This window comes from Dermacentor albipictus, chromosome 10 (assembly GCF_038994185.2).
Source record: "Dermacentor albipictus isolate Rhodes 1998 colony chromosome 10, USDA_Dalb.pri_finalv2, whole genome shotgun sequence".
Taxonomy (NCBI): Eukaryota; Metazoa; Arthropoda; class Arachnida; order Ixodida; family Ixodidae; genus Dermacentor; species Dermacentor albipictus.
Window position 1 is genome coordinate 21,625,537 of NC_091830.1, and position 9,748 is coordinate 21,635,284.

At 44.2% G+C, this 9,748-nt stretch overlaps 1 protein-coding gene across 1 annotated transcript in view; it reads left to right on the forward strand.

The window, feature by feature from the left end:
- Setd3 (SET domain containing 3) overlaps window positions 1-9,748 on the forward strand; it is a 148,810-nt gene that overhangs the window by 26,473 nt on the left and 112,589 nt on the right. The window lies entirely within an intron of this gene.

Sequence of the window (9,748 nt, forward strand, 5' to 3'; positions counted from 1 at the left end):
AGCTACAACACGGACGATGTGGCGTGCTCATAGGCAGCATCGTTCCATCGTTCGGATGGAAACGAGCTCCACAACCCCGGTCCCCAATTACCTGCGAGTCCCTGGTCATCCTGTGACGTTTGGTTACCACGGCTTGCAACGCGTATGCCATCGGCGCGGCTTCAGCTACTACTACCGTGCACAGTGCACCGCAGACGTCTGTGGCCGTTGTGGTATCTATGGCCACGAAAGCTGCGTATGTAACCATACTTGTAGGTGTTACGGGCATGGTTACCCTGCAGTCGCGTATACCCTGTGCGGCGTTCATACTCGGACGCTGCTGCTGCAGCCTTCGCGCCTTACCACCGGCGTCAGCTGGGGTCGCGAATGCGCGTGACGCCATAACCAAAGAAATTGCCCTAACGCCGCATCAACCAGCGCCGCTAAATGACAAAGAGAGATGCAGTTCTGCCAATCGCAACGCGCCACACAGTAAAATAATTTACACCCTTGATGGTGATAATTGCGAATCATAACACCCTTGAAGGGTGTTTTCATTCAAGAAACATCCCATCATCATGACTTTTTGCGAAGCATAGGGCAGTTCTAGATGCCATAACACCCTTTTACCCACCGAAAGGGTGCACTGACTAAGAATATTGGGGCTGGGTGCAAGGGTGTTTTTGTTTGTTTTTATCACATTCACAAACATACAATTGCACGAAGAGACGGCGTGTCCCACGGCACTAAAAACCAGTGGCGGATCCAGAAATGGGCCCTGCCTTACGCCAAGCCCTTCCCCCCTGAGACATGTCGGGCTTTCAAAGCCGACAAAACTCCTGAAGAGAGTCCCCCTCCGTTTCACTGTCTGTTTTGATAAGCCATTTTAAATATTTCCTGGGAAAAACCTGTTGCTGAAGCACTACTATCTATTATGTCACAGTGTTCTAGGTGGCACACAGTTCCTAAATGTCGTCACGCACAAATTCCGCGGAATCCAAAAGCGCGCACCTACATTTTCTAGTATTGAATACTTAACCAAAAGAAAAATGTTCAAAATGTTTTCAGCAAGGCAGAACTAGTGCAGCTCTTGCTTTTGGGACGCCAGGAATCTAGCAAAATGAATAGGCCACGTGACAGCATGCAGCTGGACGCGCCACAATTGCTCTAAAGCAGTGCGGTCGTCTAGGTTTCTTTCAAGCATGACAAAACAGGCAGAAAAGGGTGCGACGAACCATACGCGGACAAAAGATACGCCGATTCGAGAAGCTTTGACCCCACCTGACCTTCTTTCGCCGAATCAATAACCCCAATTCGTTCTGCTTCTCTCAAGTTTATAAACAAGGTAGGTTCGTTGGCAAACTTGAGCCTTCTCACCCACCACAATGCTTTACTCAAGCAGCATCTGCAGAAAGAGCCGTGCAAAACGCTCATGGCTTCGCGTCTGCGTCAATTTACGAAGCTGGCTGTACAAAAAGAAACTATTAAGTTTGTAGTTGTATAGTAAAGGAACGTTCTACTGGCTTACAAACAACTGCCTGAACGGAGTGCTCAAAAATAAAGGGAGAATAATCTAAGAAAGTGTAGAGAACCAACGTACAACTTGCGATGCATAAAGTATTTACAACACCGACTAACAACGGTATTTACTGAAATATTTCCCCTCCCAATTTGGAGACAGTATTATTGCATGCATGAATAGGATAACAAGCCAATCATTGTAGAAATAACGAGATCCCAGAAATTGGCGGGGCATTTGCAGACCCATCTTTGTTCACGGAACAGTGGTGAGGCATTTTTCAAGTGTACGCGCTACTGCCCACCTGCCAAATACGTTCGCGATGTCTTGGCATATGTAGACCTGCGCGAGACTCGCCCGTTTCCCCTCGCGAGACGGGTAGGACAGGTGCACATGCTGAATACGGGAAAGAAATACTTTGCAGAATGAAATTGAATTTTGTCAAAACACCAGAGCTCTGGATTGCAGGTTACAGCGTGCACAGGGGCGCTCTGCCAGATTTTCAAGCGAAGCTTTCTATGCCTCCTCCCTCACTTTTTCCAATTCTGCTGCTGCTGCTGTCACTGGCTTGCCAGCCGCGTCGGTGGGTGGTTTGAGAGCGTGCATAATGAACATGAGAGGGACGCGGGGAAGGCGTGTGCGAGTCCTTTTAGCGAGAACTTCGTGGGCATCGCTACAATACTCTTTGGACCTCTTTAGCCGTCACAATGCCCACTGAAACACCCTGGCCATCGACACAATGCCCTCTGGAAGACTAATTACGCGTTAGTCCCCTTCTACCCACCCCCACCCACCGCAAAAGTAGTGCAGAAGGTGCAGCACTTCCTTTTTTGTACTCACATGCAACAGCGCAGAGGAGAGACAGTATGGTACTAAGGGGAGACAAGAGAATGCTTAAAGCCAACACCCAGACGAAATGTCATCACAGTTCCCACACTTTGCCAGGAAATTGTTGTTGTCATTCAATAGCCTTTACCACAGCTGCACCCTCGCCCAGCAAAGGGGTTCGGCGATGGTATAGGCACAGCTATTGAATGGGAACAATACTAAATTGCTCTGCTCGTGGTAGTTTGAGGGCGAGCGTAGTTGGGTCGAAAATGACTTGTCTACCGCATGCACAAAATACCTCGATTTTGAATATATCTTCCTAATTACCCGTCAAACTGCTATTATAAGCAACTGCAGTAAGACAAAGACCGACATCAGATTATGACAACGACAACTCACGGTGCTGTCCACCAGAGGGGAATCGTTGTTATATTTGTTCTTTCTTTTGAGCGGTCATAGGCCCCACTCGCTCACCCGCTCATAAAACAAAGAAAAAAAAAACCCCGCGAGATCTGGATTCGCTTCGGTTGCACTTTCACGACAGCAGGCAAAGAAAGACTTTTCGTACTTGGAAACTTAAGGTTTTCGTGTAATTCTGCACATGTGAAATTTCGTGGTGTCGCCTATACGTTTAGAAAGCTATTATGCAAGTACTTTTATATCTGCCGTTAATCCAAGCTATTTAAAATTTGAGTGAGCACTCCAATTCAGAAATATGAGCATTGTGAACTTCTTGAAAATGCCAATTAAAGCTTTTTTTCTCTCTCCGTTTCTCTGTGCATAAAAGAAAAGACAGACTCGCAAGTACCTCTGTATCTTATACACTCAGGAAGGGCCACGTCTCTTTACAAATGAACGTCCAAGCAAACAAACAAAAAAGAAAGCATCGACAAATAAATTCACTTACACGCAGTTACCAGCCCACCTTTGCCCCATTTGGTTTGATATCAGCCCATGTTGCTGGAAATAAATTTCCAGTGAAACTACCCGTAAACACAGAAAATGGCTTAGAGGTAGCGTAAAATAAATAGCTTTGAAAGTAATACACACACATAGTTTAAAAGAATATTTGTTTTTATGCCTTGAAAACGAAACCGAAATTGAAATAACTTCCCCGACGGGTGTCGCCGCTAACGCCGCTACGTCATTTCCTGCGTCTCGCGGCGGGCCGCCGGGAGCACCGTTTGCCGGGAGCACATGTGTGTGTGTTCTCCGTGACATTCTTGAAGTTGTGAGTAATTAGATTGTTTTTTTGCTGCGTTTAGGTTGTATCAACTCGTTGTTTTCGTGTACTTTTGTGCTCATCGACGCGAAGTGAGCGTCCGGAGTGAAGACGACGCGATTATGCGTGAGAAAGAAGGGCAGCAGCGGCCTACGACATCGGTGTTTCTTTGTGACAGTGTGTTTACTACGCCTACGACGGCCGTCATTCGTGGCGAAGGAGAAAACATCTTCCATTCGGCCTGAACAGTGATGAAGTGGACGTTTTGTTTTTCGGCGGAATGCATCGTCAACATGGACCATCCACTACGTAAACGAAACGGCGTGCCCAGAGTACAGATCGTGACAGCGCTCCGCCTTCAAACCGAGGGCCTTTTGCAAGGCGCATGAAGTGCTCATATAAAAGGTACGTACGTAGCCACGTTCAGCGTCGCGTTTTTTATGGTGCGTCATTGTGGTAGTAATTTTGGCGTAATTTATTTAAAGGACAGCGCAAGGTGTGTTGGATGCGAGTGTAGTATATGTACTCCAGGCGTAGCCTATGGGCACCGAATGTGAAAAAGAAAAAAAAAAAGAATGTTTCATTGTTCACGTGTCCTCAACTAGAGTTGTAGAGAATTAAGTACTGCTACGCGTCAGTATTCGGCGCAGGCAGGGAAATAATACTTTGGTTTGACTAATTGGTTCTTTCTGTTACCAAAGATGGGCGCAGACTTATACCGGTGTCACACGGCCACTTTCGAGCACGATTGAGCGCGTTCTGGATCGAAATTTTCGACCGCGATTGGCTCCCGTCCACCGATTGTGCAACGAGGCCAAACGCGTCCAGAAATTCGATTCCAGGCAGGATCGATCGCGGCCAAAAGTGTGCAGTGTGACAACCGTATTAAATGTCGCTTTTGTACTTTCACTCAATTGTTATTATTTTTTTTTGTCGGAGGTCCCGTGGTAGGTAATGGCGCAGGCAGCTTGCAATGCTTGTGGTTTCATGACTAGAACTAATGCAAAACAAAAGAACCACGACCGTCCCGGCTATGTACTTATCAATCGCTTTAAGTTGTGCTCGTTTGTTATAGAAGCTGTCGTGCTGTTGCGGATGAATGCGTGGTTGCGCTATTTGTTTATAAATTTATCTTTTTGTATAAATAAGCACACCGAGCCTAATCAATTTTTTTCTCGTCCTTGTACTCGTTTCTTGGTTTCACGCAGGCGTGCTTATTATTACTACTATTTGTTTTCTTGTTGTGTGACTGAACCCTGCCTAAGGCGTCCTGTCAGTTGTCAACAGTATTTCTGAAATGAATTGCACTTAGCGTCCTACGGTTATTGTACGCTTCACTACCTTATTTTAATGTCTAGTTATAAAGTGTATGGTTATTGTAACTATTCTTGGCCTTTATATATGTATTATTAAGCTGGTAAATGCTTAATTGTATTTGCAGTTTTGAGAGGTTCTTTTATTGAGTCGTCAATCTCGAATGGTATTAATGGTGGGTTGTTTTCTTGTGCCCATGCAGTTGCAGTCAGCATGAAGCAATTGCATGGGAACCGACTGGCTGTCTTGGGCCTACACGTTGCTGAAAAGACAGTGAGGACGTCTGACCCGACAGGTATACTTTTTTCATCACAATTGGCCTACATATTTTTTTCACTGGAGGATGAAGACCTCCCCCAGTGAGCTCCAATTACCCCTGTCTTGCGCTAGCTGATTCGAAGTGAAGCCTGCAAAATTTTTTGACTTCATCGTAGTCTACTCATCTACTGTCCTTGACTACCCTTCTCTTCTCCTGGCATCCATTCTGTAACTCGAATGTGCCACTGGTTATCTGCCCTATGCATTACATGGTTGAAGAAGGCACTTGGGCTAGTTGGTGCTCATTGCAGACTTGAGACATCAATAACTAGCGTGAAAAAGACATCAAGAAGCACATAAGAAAGAAGTCTAGACTTCAACTGAAGTTTTTGCTACACAGAAACATGGAATGCACAGAATGTCGACGGACAGAAACAACACAGGAGCTATCGGAACAAATTTATGAACAGGTTAATTTCACTTACGAACATTCTTGGTAAGAGCCAGAGACGGGTGCTTACACACCTATTCCCCACTTTTTTGATGCAAAGTGGTTCGTATATTTCCCTATGTACCTGCTTCTGGAGTTGCCTGAGCACACGATTGCTTTGAAACTGCTCTGTGCATGAGCACGTATGGCGATGATTGGCCATGTGGCCACCAGCCACCAAGGCACTCAAAGCTGCCCTATGTGTCCTCAAGCCAAACAGGTCGGTGTTTAAACGACCGCTTGGGGGAACAAAGATAGGGCAGCTGTCATGGCTGGTGGCCATCTGGCCAATCATTGCTGTAAGTGCTCATGCACTGAGCAGGTTCAAAGCACTCATCTGCCCACGCGGCTCTAAAGGCAGGTCGACATGTAAATATTCGAAGCACTTTGCATCGAAAAGCGGATGATTAGTGTGTAAGCACCCCTTCCCTTGCTCTCGCCAAAAAAGAGTGTTCGTATCTCGAAACGAACCTGCCCATCGATTGGCTCCAATACCTCCTGCGTCAGGCAGGGAAAAGGAAAGATAAATGTTGCTTCCATGCGTTGAGGTCACATCCCCTGAATCCTATGTTTCTGTGTAGCCAAAATTTCAGTTGAAGCCTAGAGTTCTGTCCTGTGTGCTTCTAGCTGTCGTCCATTGTCTTTTTCGCGCTAGTTAATGATGTCTCACGTCTGCACTACATGGCCTGACCAGCTCCCTTTTTTTACTCTTTATGTCAGCTAGGATATCAGCTCCTTCATCTACTTTCTGAACCACGCTGCTGTCTTCCTGTTTCTGCTGCCATCAGGATAGGAGTGGACATGACAAATGAAACTGAATCTCATTTAGACAGAGGAGCAGTGAGACTTCCTGTGCTTTACCTTTTGCTGTTGTGCATAATAGTTGAAATTGCACCAACACATCTTTTCCACCTTGTGATTTTCCCATAGCTGTGGCAAATAAATATATAGGCTTTAAGAAACTAGAAATGCAGTTTGCCTAAGAAAGAGAATACTCTTGCACCTAAAGGTAATGTGTATGATGCTCTGACTCCTTTGATGCATGTGCCTTGAGAGGTGTTGACGTTGTTCTTCATTTCTTTCTCAGTAAGCTTTACTCGATGGGTCTGACTTTCTATAAAGAAATAAGTTCTAAAGAAACCATAGTACCTAACAGGCAGAATTGTCGAGGTTGAAAGTCAAGTTTTCTTTCATGACATATTTTTTTCAGGCTGTACTAGTTGATCCATGATGTTCGACAGACAGCGCAGACTTGTACAAGGGACGTCAAAAGTGGCGAGAAATGGAACAAATCCTATCGCCTCTTTCTCCATCCTTTGTCGAGTTCACATTGTCTAACGTCATCGACCAATACCAACTAGCCCGTTTGCGTACCTGTACTAGTTGAGCCATTTATACTATGGTACTCTAAACCAAATGTGATAAATTCAAAATTGGTGCCTTTTCTATCTTTGTACAAATACCTGTTTCATAAAATAGTTTAAAGTGTTATGGTTGATGTCATGTTTCGACACCACCATAACCTCATAAAATATCTTCATGGATGCAAAAGGTGCCTTTTGTGCAAGTTCCGTTCTAGCCTGACACGGAAAGCAAAACTGGCAGAAGGTAGAGCACATGCTCTTTTGTAAACAAAACGCATGATTGCATTTTTTTGGCAGTTATTGCAATGTTTTCTGATGTTTATCTGCATGAACATTAATTATCTCAGCTGCTAAAGACACATCACTAGACACTGTGAGCAGAAAAAAGTAATTGTGCAGTACTGTTAAAGTCATGCAACATTATGTTTAAGCAAACTGGCAGGGATGCTAGCTGTTAAAAAGAAAAAGGTGACTTCTAGAAAAATTTGCACTCCTAAATGTGGAATTGAAATTCACTATGCTGATAAGCTACAAAAGATTTCCAGGACGATCAGACTAGTTACACTGGCTATTTGCTGATTCAATAAGGTTCACTGAAGCTTGTTTTTAAATTCACACTGTTTTTATGCAGGGTGATGATTTTCAGTCTTGTGGAATTTTTAAATATAGTCCTGTTGCATATAGCATAATTCTAGTCCTTGAGCAGGAATATTCAAACACGCAGATATATCTAGCACAAGAAGTCGAAACATATTAAACTAATTAAAAAAAATATTCTTGAATGAATTACATTATAGCTAATATAACCGAAAAGAAAGGGGCTTAACCAAGAAACCCGATGTTTATTAATCATATCCTAAGAAGCCAGCAAACACTGACACCAAGGACAAGTTAGGGTAAATTACTTGTGATTAACAAATGAAATAAAGAAATGATAAATTAATGGAAATGAAAGTGGATGAAAAAACAGCTTGCTGCAGGTGGGGAACGAACCCACGTCTTTGCATTACGCGTTAGATGCTTTACCAATTGAGCTACTGGGCGCCGTTTCCCCATCACTTTCTTGGGTATTTATGCTTCCTAGTAGAACGCTGGGAGTGTTTGCCAGCGCCACCACATATCTGGGGCACATATTGTAATTTACGAATCATAGCCAGTGAGATTACAAGGTGTATCTACTTGGAATTGATTTCCAGAATGGCGTCAGTTTGGAGATATGCACCATCAAACTTGCCGGAAAAATGCACTGTTGTTCCACTTACTTTTTTAACAAAATGTACTTTTATGCACTGAGGCACAAAAGTGGGTTGTGCACTGATGCACAACCCACTACTTTACCAGTAGTACTTAAAACATTTTGGCTCTTTATCATTAATGCACTGATGTTTAAGCTATAGAATGTCGCTTGCCCCATCTTCCTATCTCTTCACGTTCCAAAGTAATCGAGCAATGCATGGCATACAGTGGTGATGTCCGGTTGAAACAGTGGGCTGTAGTTGAATTTCTCACTGCGGATGGTTCTGCGCCCTTCAACATTCATTGCCATCTGAAAGCAGTTTACGGGGATGCCTGTGTTGAAATCAGCACTGTGCGTAGGTGGGCAAGTACTGAGAAACATCAAAATCCAGCCGCATCAAATGTCCAGGATCAGCACCGAACTGGACAGCCCACAATGGCTTCTTATGAGGATCATCAACATCAGGCAGACGAGTTGAATCGGGTCAATCGTAGGATCAAGCAACACCAGATTGCAGCAACACTCGCTATTTCCATTGGTTCAGTGAACCACATAATTAAAAACCTCCTGGGTTACAAGAATTGAACTTGTTGGCTATGCTTCGACTTTTTCATGTCAGTCGTCAGTTACCGTGACACCCAACAAGCGCAAGTCTTCTTGTAACGCAGGTCTTTAATGATGTGGTTCACTGAGGCAATGGAAATGGCGAGTGTTGCAATCTGGTGTTGCTTGATCCTGCGATTGCACCGAGTCAACTCATCTGCTGATGTTCATGACCCTCATCAGAAGCCATTGTGGGCCATCCATTTCGGTGCTGATTCGGGAGATTTGATGTAGTAGGATTTTGGTCTTTCACAGTCCTTGCCCACCTCTGCACAGTGCTGATGTCAGCACAGGCATTCCTGTAAACTGCAGTCAAATGGCCATGAATGTTGATATGCGCACAACCTTCCACAGTCAGAAATTCAATTACAGCCTGTTGTTTCAACTGGACGTCACCACTGGATGCCATGAATTTCTCGATTACTCTGGAACGAGAAGAGATAGGAAGGCGAGGCAAGTGACATTCGATAGCTTAAGCATAAGTGCATCAATGATAAAAAGTTCAAAATGTTTGCTGTAATATTGGCAAAGTAGTGGGCTTGGAGGCAATAATTTCTGAATTGCCCTCATATATTTGTGTAGCCTGTCTCTCCTACATTCATGATGTGGCAGATTAAATGCCTTATTCTTTCGAAATAACGATTTCCTGGAAGTAAGCACTATCTGTGCTTGTTTTCTTTAACCTGCTCTTCATGTGATCTTGAAATATTAAAGTGAATGATGCAGGGAAGCGCTGCTAGTCATGTTTCGTGTACTTTTCCTGACATTAAATTGCAACAAATCATTTTGCAGGTAGAAAAGAAGCAGATGGCTACAGTGATCAATGAAGAAATGGCTTCATCTATGATGGCTCGCCTTAGGACATTGGAATTTAGCTACAAAAAGGCATCATCATCCTCGCCTGTGCCCTGGAACTTTGGTTTGAATGAGACTG